Consider the following 23,818-nt stretch of genomic DNA (forward strand, 5'->3'; position numbering starts at 1 on the left):
AATTCAATTGAGTCAATTTTTTAATTTCAGCATCCGCACTTTGATTTAATTTCTCACTAGGGTAGAATAAAGAGTCATCCGAACTTGTAGCAATTCATAAATCATACGGTAATAACGGTACAGTGACACAGAATAAACACACACGCACATGGTACTTTATTCTTCTATTTTTTTTTCACTTCACTGTGGATAACATGAATTAGAATTTTAGGCAACATTTTATCCTACTTATTTAGTCAAATTTTAGGCATTGTCGATTATTATCTCTAGATTATATGATCACTTTTAATATAATGTCTGTTATTACCGTATCTCTCAGGGAATATGCTGTGGACAAATTTAAATGCTAATTGTTGCTCTAGATTATAAAAGGTGCACTTTCAAATTCAGCAAACTTATTTAAGTTTGCCATTAAACCATTGATCAAATCACAGCACATCATACTAGTAATTCCCAGCATAAATATTAATGTTAACGTTAATGTGGCCAGTTATCATACCTCCCTCGTCCACCTCAGCTCTCCTCACTGCTCCTCGTCCTCTGTTCATGAAGAATTTGCGGAAACCGTTATTCAGAAGGCTAATGTGTAGTTTTACAGGACAGCTTCACAAAACAAAGGCCTATACTTTTACAGGGCTCCTCGAGTTTTGAAGAAAATTATTCACACATTATTCATTTTCCGCGTGTGTGCGTGCACGCATAGTGTGTGTGTCGTGTGAGAGGGAGCAGACTTTACAACTGTTGGCTAGCTGCTCAATTTAGGCTACAGACGCTCAGTATTGAAAAACTGATGCTTATTATGTGGGCAACATTCTCTAACAGCAATCAATTCGTCATTGTTTCTGTCCAACAAGTTGTGAATTTGTTGCAACAGGAGATGACTTACTCTGTGCTATTTACAGCTCCCGGGGTTTCCACTGTGTTTATAACGAACTATGCAGAAGAATAACGTGAACGATTGAAGAATTACTATTCTCCAGTCTATTTTCTTGTTGTACCTTAAAATCGAATTTAGCATAGACAGAGCAAACCTTGTTTACCTCGTTATGTCCGACACCTCACACCTTAATAGCAAGTATATTTTTCCACACCCCACTTTTGACCTTCTTCCTTCTCCTGGTCGACATCCTCAACCCTTCCCAACTGCGCCGCCTCAGTGGCCAAGACAAAAGCCCACCGTGAGCGCACCTTGGCTTCAGGGCACAAACCACAGGGGGCTTGAGGACTGGGGAGGCAGCAAGAGGCATCCGTCTGCGGCTAGCAGCCCCGGGGTCCATCACGCATCAGCCCAGGCCCCTCCGCCCCTCTGCCAGCCAGGACACCGAAGACCCAGGCTCCAGAAGGGAGGTGGGGACGGGTACTCCCTGGAGAGGGTGGAGCAGGCTCAAGGAACCAATGGGGTGTCGCAGAATATACTGTTTGGGTTAATTGGGAGACGTCAGACATAACATGATTAACCAGGGGTTAGCAAGACCATGTGACAGAGCAAGACCATGTGACAGAGTTTAACATGATCCTTTGTGACATTGACGCGTCTCACACAAAGTAAATTGCTCGCTGCATGTGAGTTAGGTGAGATCAGGCAGTAAAATGAGTTGTGTCACGGTCCGGTCGTCAGTAGACTGTGACCATACCTAATCTAGTCTATGGAAATAATGTTTGCAAATATCTAACCACCTTCAAACGTCCCTGTTTAATGGGTGCAGTTTAATGTTTCCAAGACAAGTATTATCAGCCTGGACATGTCAAAACTATTTAAAAAGTAAATCTATTACTAAGAATTACAAATAATTACATATAATGCTTCTAAAATTATACTTCAGAATGAATACATGGAGGAAGAAATACCAACATGTATTTCCCCCTCATTGAATATCTTTGCACAAGAAATTGGAGAGGAAGGTACAGAGCAAGACAGAGAAAGACAAGGCCCAAGTTTCTCCTCAGCCTAGACTACCCAGCCAGACAATATCATGTGCATGTAATAAGCTCCATGGTTATTTTATTGTTCTGCCTTTAATACTTTTAAAGTGAGCTACTCACACTTCAGCTTTCTAAATTACGTTTGATAAATTGCTTATTTTATCTGGTTTGTTAGTTAGGTGAAGGTATTAGGTTAGAGGTTATTTACAGCAGCTATAGAGATGAAAGGTATAATATGTAACATTTCCACATTAAATGATTCACCAACAACGAGATGTTTTATATTTTGTATCGTTGAGAATATCTCCTCTGATGACAGATAGATAGAAGGGAATCATTACTAGCAACTGCAGAGCGAAATTTGAAGGAGGTCGGATATTTGCAAACATCGTTTGTATAGACTATTAGGTATAAGTATACTGACGGAATTTGCTCATTTTACACCATGTGACGCATTTTCAGCGAGCCATTAGCCAAAAGTCTTTGTGTGAGACACGCCAACAAATCGCACAAAGAGAATATGTGATCTCTGTGTGAGAAAGGGAAAACGGACACACAAGTGTCTCCATTCTATTTCTTGTTGTTCCTTTGAATTGAGCTACCGACTCTACTGGAGGGCACCAACTTCAAATCAGAGAGAGAGAACTCTTTTAGAGTTTCGTTGTTTTGCTTTTTGATTGTAGATTCTTCACTTTTGAAAGAATGTTAATATGAAGACATGTCTACCAAGTAGCTTGTAGGTTATTTCTCAAGTATCAACTATGGGGTCCATTCGTCTCATCTGCAGTTTGATTGGTAGGTTTTCCACACGGCACTACAGTATTAATCATTATCCAGTTCATTGAATTTAATTCATGAAAATGTACCTGCCATAACTGTTGACGGCTTGCCTCTTGTTTTTTTAATATATACACTATATAATTTATTTTTTAAAGATATATATAAAAGTCTTTTTGGTTATGGATTGAACATTGCACATATTGCAAAACAGGCATGAGGGTCATGAATGTAATGCAGTTCAATACAGAGTATTTACATTAAGAAATAAATATCCAAAAGAAAACATTGATCAGGGCTTCCAGAAGTGTGTACAGTATTAGGTCTCAGTCTTGGCCCTTTATGTACAACAGTGGAGGGTCCCAGATCAGACAGACTTACCACTATGAACACGCCCGGTCTCGTCTGATCTCGGAAGCTTAGCATGGCTAGACCTCGTTAGTACTTTGATGGGAGACCGCCTGGGAATACCAGGTGCATTAAGTGGTGTCGGGTGGTGGAGAAAATGTGGAACTCTTCCCTCTGGCCTTAACATCAATCCCAGTGCAGTGACGGGGACTCTGTGCTGTGGATGGCGTCGTCCTTCGGAGGAGTCGTAAAGCTGAGGTCCTGACTCACTGAGGTCATAAAAAGATCCCAGGGCACTTATCGCAAAGAGTAGGGGCTTCCCCGGTGTCTTTGCTATAACTGCCCAACCAGACTCATTCAATCTTGCCCCATAATCATCCTCCTGTATAATTGGCTGACTCATTAATTCCCTCACTCTCCACCTCAAACTGGTGTGTGGTGAGCGTTCTGGCGCAGATTGGCTGCCGTTCATCACCCAAGTGGGTGCTACACACTGGTGGTGGTGAGTGGGGTACCCCCGTTCACTGTAAAACCGTCTTTGAGCGTCTAGAAAAGTGCTATATTAATTAAATCTATTATTATTAGATCTAATCAAAGTATTTCAATTTTTCATTGTTGTGATATCTGTGATATCTTTTCAAGGCTTAGAACTTTCCCCATTTCCCTTTGCCACGATTCTTGACTTGTTGCAGAGTCAGTTATCCACATAGTTGCGGGATATATGCTTGTAAATATTAGCTGATAATAGCTGAGACATTTCTTATTTTCAGTAAATAGTATTTTCTCTTCACCAGGTGTTTTGGTCCTCTTGTGGAAGTCACCTGGATTTTCAGGTATTTCTATGTGCCCAATTTAGGGGCAGATTACAAGTTATCCAATCAGGCAATTATTTCAATATGTTTTTTCAACTTGACAAACTAGTCTTTGGTTTCACTCTCCATTAGCTGCATCCCGCATTAACGTAGCGTTGAGTGGTACGGCTATTCAGTCTTCAACCAGTTCGGGAGGGCTGGCCGAACGCTCCATCGATGGGAACAACGACCCTCTGTGGGGGCACAACAGTTGCAGCTGTACCGCCGGACAGGCTAGAGCATGGTGGAGGCTGGAGCTGCCTGGTGTGTACCGGGTGTCAGAGATTGAGGTCACCAATAGGAATTCCAATAGGTGGAGGCTCAACAACGTGGAAATTCTCATCGGGGATTCACTGTCAAACAACGGCAATGACAATCCAAGGTGAATCACTGGTCCCCGTCCCTGCATTTACTCAATACAGACTCCCAGCAAATCTTTCTGGGTTTTATCTCTCATGACCTCGACCTGCTTTTAAGTGTCTTTGGATAAAAGTATAGAATAGGAAACACAACCAGTGCTCTGCTCTAGTACACTTGGACACACACCAGTTACTGGAATTTAGCCTCTGATACCTACCTTCACCAGACTACAGTATCGTCTCTCTGTCTTTTGCTCAGGTGTGCCATCATCAACGATGACCCAGGATGCTTGACTCAGACTGTCAAGTGTTGGGGAATGGAAGGGAGGTTTATCAACCTCTACCGGTCCTCTGATGCACCAGAATCTCTGCAGTTCTGTGAGGTCAAGGTGTATGGAGGTAGGGACCCCGTCCATCATTAAATTATCATCAATGGGGGATTGGTGTACAATTTCCATTGCTGGTAAAACATACTTGGTCAATGGTCAAACACTGCTGGTCCTGTGTAGCTCAACTGGTTGAGCATGGCAGTAACACTGCCATGTTAGGGGTTTGTTTTTCTCTGGGCTACCTGTTATAACAATGTAGGCAGAGGCAGTATTGTAAGACACTTTGGTAAAATAATCCAGCAAAGGACAATCTGCATACAGTGTTCTCAACCTGAGGTACGCTTAGTACTGGTGGAACACGATGGTACTGCAGGTGGTACGCTTACTACTGGTGGAACACGATGGTACTGCAGGTGGTACGCTTACTACTGGTGGAACATGATGGTACTGCAGTTGGTACGCTTACTACTTGTGGAACACGAGGGTTCTGCAGGTGGTACGTGGAATTTAATTTTTTAAATAGGCAAATGCAAGATAAAGGAAAAGAAAATACAGATCAAAGATTAAATTATAAATATTCAGTAAACAAAGTATTATGGTTTGTTTGTCTAATGTTGTCAATTAATGATTTGTGTTGATTTGTGTTTGCTGAATATACACAAAGGGAGTATAAGCAGCGTTGCTGACTTCTTCTTTCTGCTGTTTCCCACTGGCCATGGCCTTCCTGCAGTAATACTTGTGTATAAAGGGTTTGATGGCACTCTTTGCTCAAGCACTGCATTTATATTTACCTTTTTTCTGATGTTTGCATATAAACTGGTCAGTGAATGGTCTTGACGACAATTTGATGGTCCACCAAAAGTCAAACGTTAGGCCCCACTGATCTACGTGACATCCCAATTGCATTGGGATGTTTCAGAGTGAGTGTGTGAAGTATGTTGTTTTCTGTATGGTCCAAGACATCCAATAGACTTCGACATCGATTGAGTTCACGTGTGCTGAGATTTCTGAGGGAAATGTAAAGCCAAGTGTCTGAAGGTGTTGTATATGCGTTTTCAAAAACATCCCACACTGTTTGACGATTTAGTGTCAGAAATGACTCTTTGGTAGATGTAAAAGTGTCTGCTGAGTAGTAATCCCTCACAGCCACACTGTCTTTTGGTTCCCCAGAGTTAGGGCGTGCTCCACCCTCCGTCAGTATTCAGGAGACGGGGAGGAACATCACTCTGGTGGGGAGGCGGCTGTGCTGGTCAGACGCCCTGCTCTACTGCAGAGACTTTCACTGGGACCTGCTGAGCCTCAGGGACCCAGAAGACCAGGAGAGGATTGATGAGCTGGTGGCTCGCGCCCCCTTCCCACTAACCAGCCACCTCTGGGTGGGCCTGCGCAGGTACTGCCCAGACCTTAGTGCCTATCAGGCAATCAAGTCCTTAGGATCATCTTGTTGTCCATCACTTTGTTTGATGAAATACTATGAATATCACAAAAGCTAAATATTTGGCCACATTATTCTTCCTTCAAACCAGCTCACCCTTTATCTCTGTCAATGTTGGTAGGTCCATTTTAGGAAGCTCCTGGTTTTGGATGTCCGGTGACCCGATGGACTTCAGCCAATGGGACGAAGGCTCACACCACTCCAGCCCCTGTGGGGGCGTGTCCAGTGTGGAACCTTCCACATGGAGGCAACGCTCCTGTGAAGAACATCTTAACTTCATCTGTTTCACAGGTCGGTCCAGACTATTAGCAGGTCCTTATCAAGCTAAATATATATGTACATTTATACCATGGTCTGGGGGAATACTCGATTCTGATTGGCTAATCCCTGATATATGGACACCTACTAAGTAGTTCCAGTCAAATTGTCTGTTCAGCCTTCAAAACGAGAGCTGGTAAATTGTGTACAAATTATAAATTTGTACACTTCATGTAGAAAGTATAAACCGTCATGATTCCCATTGAAACGAATGGCGCGGTTATTTCTCTTCAAAACAAGAGCTGGTGAATTGTGAAAAATTTATAAAACTGTAATCAGACAACGCGGTTATATGTTATATACCCTAGAGTATCTGTGGTATATAGGCTGGGACGAATTTCGAATTATAATATGTACAATGTGTAACGTTAGCTCTCAGATTCAGATTCAGCTTTATTTGCCAGGTTTGCGTAACAAACAAGGAACTTGACTTCGGTTAGGGTGGGGGCTATTTCTGAGCGTTCAACAGAGTGACTGCCTGGGGAAAGAAGCTGACTTTGTGTCTGCTGGTTTTGGCAAACAGCGCCCTGTATCGCGTACCAGAGGGAAAGAGGTTGTACAGGTTGTGACCATGATGTGAACAATGTTTCCGTTGCATAAGTACCTTACAGGAGGGTAATGATTGTTCCAGGTATTAGTCAAACCCTCAGGCATACCAGGGAAACTAAATTATGGCTTGTGAAAAACTTATATCTGGATTGTCTGGAAATCTAAATTAATGGTCTTAATTTATTTTCTTTGGCAAGTGACCATGGTGTAAGCGGGAAAATGTCCTTCAAGGTGTTGTCCTCCGCGCGTCGGACGGTTCTAAGACCTCCACGTCGTCCATTAATTCCTGATAATGGACACCTCGTCGGGCATTATCACTTGAATATATATATATATATATATATATATATATATATATATATATATATATATATATATATATATATATATATATATATATATATATATATATGTATACATTCAATCCTTTTTAATTGAACATTTAAACAGTAAGAGGGTCGAGATTCCAGTTTGGGTGAATTAAAGTCCTCGTAAGTATTGTGCTCAACCTAGGAGTGTGAATGAGTGTAATCAGCTGTAGGTATTCTACGCCACTTTCATTATCCTTCTTGTACATATTTATATTTCTGCAGGTCAGACCGAGGGAGTGAAGAAGTTGCACTTCTATAGTTCCACAAGAGAGAATCAAATTCGCTGCACCTAACTTGGCCTCACTGGGGAACAGAGCTGCTGATTCCGACAAGGTCCTACGTAGTGAAGCTTCCGAATGCTGTAGCTCAGAGTGTCAGTGGTAGATGGCTTGTTCTGCATAATATCACATTATGGACAATGTGACATAGCATGTAGAATACATTCACTTTAGAAGTTAATCAATTCATTCCTTCACGAGCAGATGTAGGTGTGTCATGCATCAGTCTTTTGTTTCGAAATCTTGAGCTTGTGAGTTCAGGATTGTATCGAAAGTATCTGTTGGCTTCTATCTCTGTCTGGCTAAGCTGATTCAGAAATAATATCCACACAGTAGAGATGTTTCTTAAATTCTGATCGATTTAGTTGTTTTCAGGGAATTTAAAGGGGGGGTAATATTTATTTATTGATTCGGATGATGAAAGCGGTTCAAACACAGAGATACACCATTTCAGAATGTGTAAAATGTGATTTCCAGTCAAACTTTATGAACCAGTGTGTGTGTTTTAATAATGTTAACACTTTATCCAGTTGTGATTGTGCTGTTTTTTCTTTCTTTTTGCATATAATTGCAACATAGCTAATGTTTTTTGCTAGTGTCATCCTGCTATCACTGACCAAAATACCCAATCATTAGAGTTTGAGATCCATAACTAACCCATCCAGCCCGTCCAGACAGCCCTGCAACACGTGGCCCTTCAAGGCAGCAGCCCACGCCTCTGGGCCCGGATTCACAAAAGTGTTCTTAAGATAAAACTTAAGAAGATTCTTCAGAAAAAATATAAGAAGTTCCTAAGAATCTTCTTAAACGCTATCCACCATTTTTTTCTTAAGAATTGTTGATTGTCTTCGAACTTCTTAGTTTTCTCACTTAGGATGTTCTTAGATTTTTATCTTAAGAACGCTCGCGAGGTTTTTGAACCAACAGTTGACCGACATTTGAGAGAAATTGATTTGTGAAAAATGGAGGACATCGCCTGTAAACGAAGCTTTAACTTCTCCAAACAGGAGTTGGAGGTGATGGTCGAGGAGATCATCATCCGAAAAAGATTATTGTTTGGCAAGCTAGACAGTATGATAACGTCGTAAAACAAAAAGAGGGCGTGGGCCAAAGTTGCCCAGACTGTATCTGCAGTGGCGGATGTAGTAAAAAAAAAAGTGGGCTGACATCAAATCTATTGTAAAAAAGAATGGAACGGAGAGGGCAAGAGAGTTGAAAAAAAACCGGAGGAGGGAAGACGACAATCCAGCTGGACCCACTGGAGGAGAAGTTGTTGGGGGCGATTGCCGAAACGTTAGTTGAAGGAGTAGATAGAGGAGTGGACACTGGAGAACCGGGAGAAGACGATAGCCTGCAAGCAGGAGGTAAGCCAATCAAGACGGTCAACTGTTGTCTAGCGCTTGCTAGTTATTATGATGACCATGAAACCATAGAGAAGAGAGACCACTATTGATTGAGTTACGTCTCCGATGACCGCAGTTTACCTAGGCTTGGTTACTTTGACCGTGACAATTTGTTTCCAGCCTACCAAAACGTAGAACTAGCTGCTATCACAACACTAGCTGCCACTAGACTGGCGTTGGCTGTGTTGTTGTCAAAGAAACAAGCTGTTAGACTGGCGGTGGCTGAGTTGTTGTCAGTGTTTAGTGTAGATGTATCTATTTATTGGTTACAAGTAGTTCAGCTATTGGCCCCATGGGTTGTAAGCTGTCAACAACATTGTGTCCTGTGAAAAGTGTTTGATAAACTGAATAAACCTTATGCCATTTAATAAACCCAGGCAAGGTAACTCATTGTTTAAATATTATAACTTGATCAAGTAGGCTACTCTGTGTAGCTTACAGAGCAAGCACTCACCCTGCTAATGTAAGTTGTTTTAGCCAGCTGCATCAAATTTCTTTGTTTCTGTTGCTTTTCTTTAGATACTTTGGTCATAATAGCAGTCAACCAGGATGCAGAACAATCCCACACAATCAATGCAGCTGAACCAACCCAAGCCCTTACAAACCATCAAAACGTAAGTTAATAAGTGTATCTGACACTAACTGTTTTACCTAACCATACATTTTGATACTGTTAAATTTACAATCGTTCTACTCACAGCTGTTACAGAGTCCCGGGGATGACCTGACAATATCCCAGCTATTCTCGGAAACCTTTCATACACCTGCCAGCCACATCCAGAAGCAACACAGAGGACATGGTCTCCCTTCAGCGTCAGCTTTTGGAGGAAGTTAAAATGCTGAGGCACACTCCGGAGCAACTCCTGCAGGTGGAGAGGGAAAAGCTGCTCGTCGAGAGGGAGAAGCTTCACCTTGCCCAAGCCAAGTTTGATTTAAAAAAAAATGAATGTTGAACCTAGAATAAAATAGCAATCACTCAGAGGTTTTCATGTGTTGTTTATTGTGGTTTTTCTTCACATGAATCTCCTCCTTATGAGGTCTTGTCTCACTTGCATGCCAGTGTTACATGGGGCAGGGACTGGGACATCTCCCTCGGAGGGCATCATCTTCTGGGATGTCAGGGATTGGCAAGCGGTACATAATGCAGATGTTGTGGAGGATAAAAGCACAGGTAATCATTTTACATGCCCTCTCAGGAGTGTGCTGGAGCACTCCACCAGAACGGTCGATACACCTAAACCTTGACTTCACTACCCCAATGCACCTCTCCACAACACTACGCGTTTTTCGTTGTGCCCGGCTGTAGCGCTCATCTGGCTCTGTTGCAGGGTGAAGGATGGGTGTCATCAACCATGGTCTTAAGGCCTAGCCACCGTCTCCTGTCATAGAGGACATTAGTTAGGGCGGTACAGTATGTTTTTTTTTTTAACCTAAAGTAGAATTCATGTGTAGTTCTCACCTAACAACCAACCACCGGGCATTTCTCCCTCATTAAATTTAATGCCTGTTCCTGAATTCATAAGAACAAAGGAGTCGTGGGTGCTACCCGGCCACTTCGCAACAAGGTCTGTCACTCGGAGCGTTGCCTCACATATGACCTGTGTGTTTATCGAGTGGAAATTTTTCCTGTTCACAAAGGCCTCCTCCTCATCATTTGGTGCCTATGGAATTAAAATGTATGGAATAATTCATACTTAAGGTAACGCTTCAAGCACCACGTGAAATGTTTTTTGATTCAAGCTGATACGTTCATAAACAGCATAAACAAAATTCAAATAAATAACATTATCTTACTTTGATTGCAATATGTGTCCCATCAACTGCCCCCAGCACATTTGGAAATCCGGCTATTTCAAAAAATTGCTGTTTGGTTCGAATGCATTCTGCGTCTGTTGCTGGAAACTTGATGAACTGCCGTGCTCTTCTACAGAGTGCATTTGTAACATCTCTGACCACTCGGCTAACGGATGATTGGCTCACACACAGGGTGCCCCCCACCACCATTTGAAAAGACCCAGAGGCAAAAAATCTCAGGGCAGCCATAATTTGCGTTACAACTGGAAGGGGTGACGATCGCCTTGTTTTCCTTTTCAGGTCATTTGATAGCATATCTGCTAAATAAATAATTGCAGACCTAGGGAGCCTATATTGTCTAATCAACATGTGATCAGGGAGTATAAGCGGATCCATTCTGCCTTGGTGGATTTTCCTCCCTAACTGCCACCCAAAGAACTTCCATCTAAAAAAAAAGAAGAGTAATATGATTTCAGTGACTTGGCCTACTGAAATGATCTAATAATCTAAATAAATACAACTGCCTTCTTGATATACTTAAGAGAAAATTGAAGTATAATCAAACATCCTTGATAACTATTACTTCTCAACACTGTCTGGTATTATCAATAGTAAATGACAGAGTTTAGGCCCATTTCATTTAATATTATATAATATAATATATATATAGTAGTATGACAAGCTTAAATTCACAACATTGTTTAACATATAGTCTTGGGTTAAGCAATATATTAATTAATTAATTAATTAATATAAATGTAATATAGATATGTTTAAAGAAAGACTTACCTTTTAACTGCAGCTGGTTTAAGACTGGTGAAGGGTTATCTTAAAGTTGTGAAGAAATTTGAGAAGAAATTCAAGAACTTTGTCTTCAAGAATCTCATTTGTTCTTAAATACTTTCTTAGGAAAAAACTTAGGAACTTAGGAAAAAAGTTAAGAAGAAAGTTGAGAAAAAAGTTAAGAAGAAACTAAGAAATTCTTCAAGAATATCAAATCTTCAATTTTGTCTTAAGAACATAGTTAAGAAAAAAGGGCTACTTAAGAACTTTTTTCTTCTTAAGAATGCTTTGTGAATCCGGCCCCTGGTCTCCAGGATGGAGAGGGAGGTCGCTTAGAGGTCACAGTTGGGCAGGTGTGGGGAGTGGGGACAATGTTTTTTTTAATTTATTTTTTAAGTTGGTTAAGAGTCTGTTGTTTTAGTTGGGTATGGTAAGACTGGTCAGAGCCCAGCTTATGTATTTTGTTTTATGGAGTGTGGATTAGTGGTTGTGGGGCTGGGTGAAGCTGCACACCTGTTGTACATTGATTAATCAATGTGCACAGGAGCCACTAGAGGTCAGCACCAAGCCACAAACCAAGTGGCAATGCCCACACATAGCCACAAGGGACCAACACCAGGTTTTAAAGTCACAACACATAGCCCAGGGGGCCAGAACGCTCTAGGTCACGCACCCATTAGATGTCTTACCAAGCGTATCTCCACGTGTGCCCATACAATTCCCCTAATTTTGCTTCATGGATATCATAACAAAACCTTTACCAAATAAAGTGAGTTACAAGCGATCCTGACTCTGCGACCTTTTTCCAAAAGAACACACCAAGGTTGGTAGCACGATAACATGTGAGCGTCCTCCTGGCATCCAATTATCAACTCGCCCGTACCAGAAGACAGGAACATTTTCCCAAACGTCGAGCCGGATCAGGCCGGGACCCTCTGGCAGATCCTCGCCTGTGTTCACCGATTCATACTTGATCTCCATGTAAGCTTGGATGGCACCTGGCGCTCCTGGAGCACTCACCGCAAACAGGTTCTCCATCCATCCAGTGAGGTGTATTGTTGGGGATAAAAGTACAACGTGTCGTCCCTATCATCCTATACACACCCCTTCTTGCTCTGCCAATAATATATATAAGGCTAGCCTATTCTGATAGGTCATTCTGGAGGTGGCAACTAATTGTTCTGATAGTCCCTTGACCGCATCCGTTGTCAAATTGACCAAACCATTGCTGATTATAGTATATATATTTTATCCAATCAACATTTTTGTTAATGGTAGTGTCACGCCAAATTTGTACCGGGTGCCAAATTTGTACCGGGCACGTCATCAGATGTCCGTTGCAAGGCAACGGCCAACTGATTACGTAAGGGTTGTCCTCAAATTTATTTAATTTGTAAGTGTAAGTGTTATCTGTCTGGTCACGGTCATTGTTATCGGTCTTGTCACGGTCAATGAACAAGTGCGAATGAACGAGCTTGACGCCTCGTTTCCACATACGTATGTTTTTCGTATCCGTGCTTCCGTAAATTTACGGAAGGAGCGCTAGTGCTAATGTGGCCGATAAGATTTTTTTGGACGCACTATTTTGCGGTCCCCCTCTAGATGGCGCTCTAGGCGGCCGCCTAACCCGCCTGTAGGGAAGGCCGCCACTGATTACGGACATACCGGACAGAAATTTTACGGAGGGGAGGAGTCTCGGAGGAAAAACTGACATTACGGAGAATCACATAGGAATGAATGGACTTTCGGTCGGAGACGGTTGGATCGCATACGAGAATGTACGTATGTGGAAACGAGGCGTGAAGGTTTGCGAATGGTCGTGAACCTTTCACGTCATTCGACGCGGTCGTCCGTTGCCAGGCAGCTTTGGAATGGATTACGTATGGATGACGTGCCCGGTCAAATTTGGCACCCAGTACAAATTTGGCGTGACAGTGGCCCACCAAAACAACTGATTCAAACCCTGCCCCTATTTGATTGCATCATGTGGCTGTTGCTCTTGGCGCGGCTGGCTCTGGTCCTGGGGTAGTTGGTCGGCTCTGTGCGGGTATGCATCTGGCTCCAGAACTTTGTGTTTCTCTTGTTGGAATACAAACTCATGTATAGCTGTTAGTTATCAAACATATATTTCCTAATTCTATTTCTAATTGCTCCCTTATGGGGCCCTCGAAATGTAGATGAAGGCATGAGTCGACCCGTAAGCATTTCATGCGGGGTTAGATGTGTCATTCTGTTAGCTTGCATGTGATAACTCATTAGTGCGACTAGTAGGTCATCTACAAAATTCAATTGAGTCAAATTTTTTGATTTAATTTCTCACTAGGGTAGAATAAAGTGTCTTGGCCTCAGTGGCCAAGACAAAAGCCCACCGTGAGCGCACCTTCGCTTCAGGGCACAAACCACAGGGGGCTTGAGGACTGGGGAGGCAGCAAGAGGCATCCGTCTGCGGCTAGCGGCCCCGGGGTCCATCACGCATCAGCCCAGGCCCCTCCGCCCCTCTGCCAGCCAGGACACCGAAGACCCAGGCTCCAGAAGGGAGGTGGGGACGGGTACTCCCTGGAGAGGGTGGAGCAGGCTCAAGGAACCAATGGGGTGTCGCAGAATATACTGTTTGGGTTAATTGGGAGACGTCAGACATAACATGGTTAACCAGGGGTTAGCAAGACCATGTGACAGAGCAAGACCATGTGACAGAGTTTAACATGATCCTTTGTGACATTGACGCGTCTCACACAAAGTAAATTGCTCGCTGCATGTGAGATCAGGCGAGATCAGGCAGTAAAATTAGTTGTGTCACGGACCGGTCGTCAGTAGACTGTGACCATACCTAATCTAGTCTATGGAAATAATGTTTGCAAATATCCAACCACCTTCAAACGTCCCTGTTTAATGGGTGCAGTTTAATGGTAAGTATTATCAGCCCGGACATGTAAAAACTATTAAAAACATATAATACTTCTAAAATTATACTTCAGAATGAATACATCGAGGAAGAAATACACACATGTATTTCTCCTTCATTGAATATCTTTGCACATGAAATTGGAGAGGAAGGTACAGAGGCAGACGGAGAAAGACAAGGCCCTAGCTGGTGATCAAACACTTCAATGACAAGATTCTCCTCAGCCTAGACTACCCAGCCAGACAATATCATGTAATAAGCCCCATGGTTATTTTACTGTTTTGCCTTTAATACTTTTAAAGTGAGCTACTCAAACTTCAGCTTTCAAAATTACGTTTGATAAATTGCTTATGTTAGCTGGTTTGTTGGTTGGGTGAAGGTATTAGGTTAGAGGTTATTTACAGCAGCTATAGAGATGAAAGGTATAAGACGTTAACATTTCCACATTAAATTATCCAACAACAACAAGATGTTTTATGTTTTGTATCTGTGAGAATATCTCCTCTGATGACAGATAGATAGAAGGGAAACATTACTAGCAACTGCAGAGCGAAATTTGAAGGAGGTTGGATATTTGCAAACATCATTTGTGTAGACAATTAGGTATTAATATGCTGACGACCGGAACGGGAATTTGCTAATTTTACACCATGTGACGCGTTTTCAGCGAGCCGTTAGCCAAAAGTCTTAGTGTGAGACACGTCAACAAGTTGCACAAAGAGAATATGTGATCTCTGTGTGAGAAAGGGAGAACGGACACACAAGTGTCTCCATTCTATTTCTGTTCCTTTGAATTCAGCCACCGACTCTATTGGTGAGTACCATCTCAAATTAGAGAGATAACTCTTTTAGAGTTTCGTTGTTTTGCTTTTTGATGGTAGATTCTTCACTTTTGAAATAATGTTAACATGAAGACATGTCTACCAAGTAGCTTGTACTATTTATGATCTGAACAGGTTATTTCTCAAGTATCAACTATGGGGTCCATTCGTCTCATCTGCAGTTTGATTGGTAGGTTTTCCACACAGCACTACAGTATTAATCATTATCCAGTTCATTGAATTTAATTTATGAAAATGTACCTGCCATAACTGTTGACGACTTGCCTCTTGTTTTTTTTTATATATATACTATAGATAATTTATTTTTTACAGATATAAATAAATGTCATTTTTGTTATGGATTGAACATTGCACATATTGCAAAACAGGCATGTGGGTCATGAATGTAATGCAGTTCAATACAGAGTATTTACATTAAGAAATAAATATCCAAAAGAAAACATTGATCAGGGTTTCCAGAAGTGTACAGTATTAGGTCTCAGTCTTGGCCCTTTATGTACAACAGTGGAGGGTCCCAGATCTGACAGGCTTACCACTATGAACACACCCGGTCTCGTCTGATCTCGGAAGCTAAGCATGGTTGGGTCTGGTTAGTACTTGGATGGGAGACCGCCTGGGAATACCAGGTGCTGTAAGTGATATCGGGTTGTGGCAAAAAGATGTAACTCTTCCCTCTGGCCTTAACATCAATCCCAGTGCAGTGACGGGGACACTGTGCTGTGGAAGGCGTCGTCCTTCGGCGGAGACGTAAAACGGAGCTCCTGACTCACTGAGGTCATAAAAAGATCCCAGGGCACTTATCGCAAAGAGTAGGGGTTTTCCCCGGTGTCCTTGCTAAAACTGCCCAACCAGGCTCATTCTTGCCCCATAATCTTCCTCCTGAATAATTGGCTGACTCATTAATTCCCTCACTCTCCACCTCAAGCTGGTGTGTGGTGAGCGTTCTTGCGCAGATTGGCTGCCGTTCATCACCCAAGTGGGTGCTACACACTGGTGGTGGTGAGTGAGGTACCCCCGTAAAGCGTCTTTGAGCGTCTAGAAAAGTGCTATATTAATTCTATCGATTATTATTAGATCTTATAATAGTATTTCAATTCTTCATTGTTGTGATATCGGATCTTTTCAAGGCTTAATACATTCCCCGTTTCCCTTCGCCACGATTCATGACTTGTTGCAGTCATTTATCCACATAGTTGCGGGATATATGCTTGTAAATATAAGCTGATAATAGCTGAAATACTACTTCTTTAAGTAAATAGTATTTTCTCTTCACCAGGTGTTTTGGTCCTCTTGTGGAAGTCACCAGGATTTTCAGGTATTTCTATGTACCCAATTTAGGGGCAGATTACAAGTTATCCAATCAGGCAAGTATTTCGATATGTTTTTTAAACTTGACAAATGATCTGTGGTTTCATTCTCCATTAGCTGCATCCCGCATTAACGTAGCGTTGAGTGGCACGGCTATTCAGTCTTCAACCGGTTATGGAGGGCTGGCCGAACGCTCCATCGATGGGAACAACGACCCTCAGTGGGAGCACAACAGTTGCAGCTGTACCGCCATACAGGCTAGAGCATGGTGGAGGCTGGAGCTGCCTGGTGTGTACCGGGTGTCAGAGATTGAGGTCACCAATAGGAATGACTTTGGGTGGTTACTCAACAACGTGGAAATTCTCATCGGGGATTCACTGTCAAACAACGGCAATGACAATCCAAGGTGAATCACTGGTCACCGTCCCTACATTTACTCCATACTGTTAGACTCCAAGCAAATCTTTCTAGGTTTTATCTCTCATGACCTCAACCTGCTTTTAAGTGTCTTTGGATAAAAGTATTGAACAGTTTATTCCCAGAAAATAAGGAAACACAACCAGTGCTCTGCTCTAGTACACCTTGACACACCAGTTACTGGAATTTAGCCTCTGATACCTACCTTCACCAGACTACTGTATCGTCTCTCTGTCTTTCGCTCAGGTGTGCCATCATCAACGATGACCCAGGCTGCTTGACTCAGACTGTCAAGTGTTGGGGAATGGAAGGAAGGTTTATCAACTTCTACCGGTCCCATGATGCAACAAATATTGTGCAGTTCTGTGAGGTCAAGGTGTACGGAGGTAGGGACCCCGTCCATCATTACATGATCATCAAAGGGGGATTGGTGTACCAGTACCATTGCTGGTAAAACAGATTTGGTCAATGGTCAAACAGTGCTGGTCCTGTGTAGCTCAACTGGTTGAGCATGGCAGTAACACTGCCACGTTAGGGGTTTGTTTTTCTCTGGGCTACCTGTTATAACAATGTAGGCAGAGGCAGTATTGTAAGACACTTTAGTAAAATAATCCAGCAAAGGACAATCTGCATACAGTGTTCTCAACCTGAGGTACGCTTACTACTGGTGGAACACGATGGTAGTGCAGGTGGTACGCTTACTACTGGTGGAACACGCTGGTACTGCAGGTGGTACGCTTACTACTGGTGGAACACGATGGTAGTGCAGGTGGTACGCTTACTACTGGTGGAACACGAGGGTACTGCACGTGGTACGCTTACTACTGGTGGAACACGATGGTACTGCAGGTGGAACGTGGAATTTTATTTTTGAAAGAGACAAATGCAAGATAAAGGAAAAGAAAATACAGATCAAAGCTTCAATTATAAATATTCAGTAAACAAAGTATTATGGTTTGTTGGACTAATGTTCTCAATTAATGATTTGTGTTGATTGGTGTTTGCTGAATATACACAAAGGGAGCATAAGCAGCGTTACTGACTTCTTCTTTCCGCTGTTTCCCACTGGCCATGGCCTTCCTGCAGTAATACTTGTGTATAAAGGGTTTGATGGCACTCTTTGCTCAAGCACTGCATTTGTATTTACCTTTTTTCTGCTGTTTGCATATAAGCTGGTCAGTGAATGGTCTTGACGACAATTTAGTGGTCCACCAAAAGTCTAACGTGAGGCCCCACTGATCTACGTGACATCCCGATTGCATTGGGATGTTGTTTTCTGTATGGTCCAAGGCACCCAATAGACTTCGACATCAATTGAGTTCACGTGTGCTGAGATTTCTGAGGGAAAAGTAAAGCCAAGTGTCTGAAGGTGTTGTATATGCATTTTAAAAACATCCCACACTGTTTGACGATTTAGTGTCAGAAATTACTCTTTGGTAGATGTAAAAGTGTCTGCTCAATATCTTAATGGTGGGTAGGGATAAGGTGTCTGCTCAAAGAGACATAAAGGGATACTTACACGGCTGAGAGTAGTAATCCCTCACAGCCACACTGTCTTTTGGTTCCCCAGAGTTAGGGCGTGCTCCACCCTCCGTCAGTATTCAGGAGACGGGGAGGAACATCACTCTGGTGGGGAGGCGGCTGTGCTGGTCAGACGCCCTGCTCTACTGCAGAGACTTTCACTGGGACCTGCTGAGCCTCAGGGACCCAGAAGACCAGGAGAGGATTGATGAGCTGGTGGCTCGCGCCCCCTTCCCACTAACCAGCCACCTCTGGGTGGGCCTGCGCAGGTACTGCCCAGACCTTAGTGTCTATCAGGCAATCAAGTCCTTAAGATCATCTTGTTGTCCATCACTTTGTCTAATGAAATACTATGAAAATCACAAAAGCTAAATATTTGGCCACATTATTCTTCCTTCAAACCAGCTCAATGGACCTCTCTGTCAATGTCGTTAGGTCCATTTTAGGAAGCTCCTGGTTTTGGATGTCCGGTGAACCGATGGACTTCAGCCAATGGGACGAAGGCTCACACCACCCCAGCCCCTGTGGGGGCGTGTCCAGTGTGGAACCTTCCACATGGAGGCAACGCTCCTGTGAAGAACACCTTAACTTCATCTGCTTCACAGGTTGGTCCAGACTATTAGCAGGTCCTTATCAAGCTATATATATCTATACATTTATACCATGGTCTTGGGAAATACTCGTTTCTGATTGGCTAATCCCTGATATATGGACACCTACTAAGTAGTTCCAGTCAAATTGTCTGTTCAGCCTTCAAAACGAGAGCTGGTAAATTGTGTACAAACTGTACATTTGTACACTTCATTTAGAAAGTATAAACCGTCACGATTCCCATTGAAACGAATGGCGCGGTTATTTCTCTTCAAAACTAGAGCTGGTGAATTGTGAAAAATTAATAAAACTGTGATCAGACAACGCGGTTATATGTTATATACCCTAGAGTATCTGTGGTATAAAGGCTGGGACGAATTCCGAATTATAATATGTACAATGTATACCGTTAGCTCTCAGATTCAGATTCAGATTCAGTTTGCATAACAAACAAGGAATTTGACTTCGATTAGGGTGGGGGCTATTTCTGAGCGTTCAACAGAGTGACTGCCTGGGGAAAGAAGCTGACTTTGTGTCTGCTGGTTTTGGCAAACAGCGCCCTGTATCGCGTACCAGAGGGAAAGAGGTTGTACAGGTTGTGACCATGATGTGAACAATGTTTCCGTTGCATAAGTACCTTACAGGAGGGTAATGATTGTTCCAGGTATTAGTCAAACCCTCAGGAATACCAGGGAAACTAAATTATGGCTTGTGAAAAACGTATATCTGGATTGTCTGGAAATCTAAATGAATGGTCTTAATTTATTTTCTTTGGCAAGTGACCATGGTATAAGCGGGATAATGCCCTTCAAGGTGTCGTCCTCCGCGCGTCGGACGGTTCTAAGACCTCCACGTCGTCCATTAATTCCTGATAATGGACACCTCGTCGGGCATCACTTGAATATATATATATATATATATATATATATATATATATATATATATATATATATATATATATATACATACATTCAATCCTTTTTAATTGAACATTTAAACAATTACAAACTGCTTTACACAGTAAGTGGGCCGAGATTCCAGTTTGGGTAAATTAAAGTCCTCATAAGTATTGTGCTCAACCTAGGAGTGTGAATGAGTGTAATCAGCTGTAGGTATTCTACGCCACTTTCATTATCCTTCTTGTATATATTTATATTTCCGCAGGTCAGACCGAGGGAGTGAAGAAGTTGCACTTCTATAGTTCCACAAGAGAGAATCAAATTCGCTGCACCTAACTTGGCCTCACTGGGGAACAGAGCTGCTGATTCCGACAAGGTCCTACGTAGTGAAGCTTCCGAATGCTGTAGCTCAGAGTGTCCGTGGTAGATGGCTTGTTCTGCATAATATCACATTATGGACAATGTGACATAGCATGTAGAATACATTCACTTTAGAAGATAATCAATTCATTCCTTCACGAGCAGATGTCGGTGTGTCATGCATCAGTCTTTGTTTCGAAATGTTGAGCTTGTGAGTTCAGGATTGTATCGAAAGTATCTGTTGGCTTCTATCTCTGTCTGGCTAAGCTGATTCAGAAATAATATCCACACAGTAGAGATGTTTCTTAAACTCTGATCGATTTAGTTGTTTTCAGGGAATTTAAAGGGGGGGTAATATTTATTTATTGATTTGGATGATGAACGTGGTTCAAACACAGAGATGCACCATTTGAGAATGTGTAAAATGTGATTTCCAGTCAAACTTTATGAACCAGTGTGTGCGTTTTAATAATTTTAACACTTTATCCAGTTGTGATTGTGCTGGTATTTCTTTCTTTTGCATATAATTGCAACATAGCTGATGTTTGTTTCTAGTGTCATCCTGCTATCACTGACCCAAATACCCAATCATTAGAGTTTGAGATCCATAACTAACCCATCCAGCCCATCCAGACAGCCCTGCAACACGTGGCCCGTCAAGGCAGCAGCCCAGGCCTCTGGTCTCCAGGATGGAGGGGGGAGGTCGCTTAGAGGTCACAGTTGGGCAGGTGTGGGGAGTGGGGACTATGTTATTATTTATTTATTTTTGAAGTTGGTTAAGAGTCTGTTGTTTTAGTTGGGTATGGTAAGACTGGTCAGAGCCCAGCTTATGTATTTTGTTTTATGGAGTGTGGATTAGTGGTTGTGGGGCTGGGTGAAGCTGCACACCAGTTGTACATTGATTAATCAATGTGCACAGGAGCCACTAGAGGTCAGCACCAAGCCACAAACCAAGTGGCAATGCCCACACATAGCCACAAGGGACCAACACCAAGTTTTAAAGTCACAACACATAGCCCAGGGGGCCAGAACGCTCTAGGTAACGCACCCATTAGATGTCTTACCAAGCGTATATCCACGTGTGCCCATACAATTCCCCTCCTTTTGCTTCATAGATATCATAACAAAACCTTTACCAAATAAAGTGAGTTACAAGCGATCCTGACTCTGCGACCTTTTTCCAAAAGAACACAGCAAGGTTGGTAGCACGATCACATGTGAGCGTCCTCCTGGCATCCAATTATCAACTCGCCCGTACCAGAAGTCAGGAACATTTTCCCAAACGAGGAGCCGGATCAGGTCGGGTCCCTCTGGCAGATCCCCGCCTGTCTTCACCGATTGATCCTTGATCTCCATGTAATCATGCGGGGTGAGATGTGTCATTCTGTTAGCTTGCATGTGATAACTCATTAGTGCCACTGGTAGTGTATCTACACAATTCAATTGAGTCAAATTTTTGATTTCAGAATCCACACTTTGATTAAATTTCTCACTAGGGTAGAATAAAGAGTCATCTGAACTTGTAGCAATTCATAAGTCATACAGTAATAACGGTACAGTGACTTACAATAAACACACACGCACATGGTACTTTCTTGTTATATATTTTTTTTCACCCCACTTCTTCACTGTGGATAACATGAATTAGAAATTGAGATAACATTTTATCCTAATTATTTAGTCAAATTTTAGGTATTGTCGATTATTATCTCTAGATTATATAATCACTTTTAATTGAATGTCTGTTATTACTGTAATCCCTCAGGGAGTGTGCTGTAGACAACTTTAAATGCTAATTGTTGCTCTAATACGAGGGGGCTCTCCCCTGATCTATTACCTCAGGGTGGGCCCTTCCTCCTCTCTCTGCGTGTCTCCCTGTGACTCTCTCCCTCACTCAGGAGAACGCGCTCTCTATCTCCCTCCTCAGTACTGGGTGCTGTTTGGTGTAAAACAATAGATAAGGGTGGAATGTTGCCTCTATCTTCTCCTTTCTCTACTGTCTCTGTTCGCTAGTGGACAGCGCCGTGGGCGTTGGCGGCTAAGTGCCTAGCTACCGTGGCTCTCAGCTGTATGGAAGCATATATGTAGCAAAATTCAAATGGCAATGCAATTTGCAATTTGAAATTCTATAAGTAATTACGTTATGCAATTGACAATGCATTATGCAATTTCATAATGTAATTTGTAAATACGTTATTCAAAGTGAATTTTAATATGCAAAGTGACAATGCAATCCTCAATTAAATTTGCAAAAGTTATAACAATAAAAATACAATAAAATGTTGTCAAATTCTTTGAGTTCCTTTATTCAAATTGAAAAGCTATAGCGTCCCCGTGATTGCAATCCACTTCGCCACGCTCCGTGTGTTGCGATATTCAAATGACATTTCAATCCGCAAAACGAACGCTTTGCCAAAGATTTGGCAAAACGGAATCCAAAGAGGAATCCAAAAAGTCAATATGCAAAGTGGCAAACGTATCAGCCAAATAGCGTCTGGGTCTCCAAGGGTATCTGTTTTATGTGTGGGGGGAGGGAGTTCCAGAGCCTGGGTGCTGAAAAGTTGAATGACCGGGCACCCATTCGTAATGAGTCGTGATGTGGGGATACATATAGTAGTCCAGAGGTTGAGCGGAGGGAGCGGGAGGGAGTGTATTCTTGGAGGAGGTCGCAGAGGTAACTGGGGGCTAGGTTGTGGAGAGCTTTGTAGGTGAGGAGTGGGTGGAGACGGTGGGTCTCCCGACCCTATGTTTCGCACCCAGTGCCTGTAGCACTTCGGAAATCTTTGTGTTTACCACACTGGCGTCAAAACGTACAAGTGAGGATAAGTCGTCTATCCTATCTCCCAGAACACGCACTCTATCTACTGCATGTCTTCAACACGATTGTTCTCCACATCATCGGCCAAACTTCGGAGCGTATCAATACTCTCCGTTGGTGACCATGGACCTGACACATACGAACTAGAAGTGAACAAGGAAATTACGAGCAAGTGACGTAGTTCCCGCCCAGACGCTGATTGGCTGATACGTTTGCCACTTTGCATGTTGACTCTTTTGGATTCCTCTTTGGATTCCGTTTTGGATTCCTCTTTGGATTCCCTCTTTGGATTCCGTTTTGCGGATTGAAATGTCATTTGAATATCGCGACACACGGAGCGTGGCGAAGTGGATTGCAATCACGGGGACGCTATAGCTTTTCAATTTGTATAAAGGAACTCAAAGAATTTGACAAAATGTTATTCTATTTGTATTGTTATAACTTTTGCAAATTTAATTGAGGATTGCATTGTCACTTTGCATGTTAAAATACACTTTGAATAACGTATTTACAAATTACATTATAAAATTGCATAATGAATTGTCAAATGCATAATGTAATTCCAAATTGCATTGCCATTTGAATTTTGCTACATATATGCTTCCATACAGCTGGGCCGGGGTGTCTGATTGGGTTTCGCCT

General features: G+C 42.4%; 1 long non-coding RNA gene and 1 pseudogene across 1 annotated transcript; both read left to right on the forward strand.

Moving 5' to 3' along the window:
• The first annotated feature begins 8,701 nt into the window (after window positions 1-8,701).
• Window positions 8,702-9,922, forward strand: LOC115544420 (uncharacterized). Its single transcript, XR_003976856.1, has 3 exons — window positions 8,702-8,902; window positions 9,461-9,555; window positions 9,642-9,922. It is a non-coding gene; the product is annotated as an uncharacterized LOC115544420 (long non-coding RNA).
• A 5,859-nt stretch (window positions 9,923-15,781) lies between these two features.
• LOC115544619 (uncharacterized) lies at window positions 15,782-15,900 on the forward strand (annotated as a pseudogene).
• Window positions 15,901-23,818: the final 7,918 nt, after the last annotated feature.

Source organism: Gadus morhua, chromosome 5 (genome assembly GCF_902167405.1).
Source record: "Gadus morhua chromosome 5, gadMor3.0, whole genome shotgun sequence".
NCBI lineage: Eukaryota > Metazoa > Chordata > Actinopteri > Gadiformes > Gadidae > Gadus > Gadus morhua.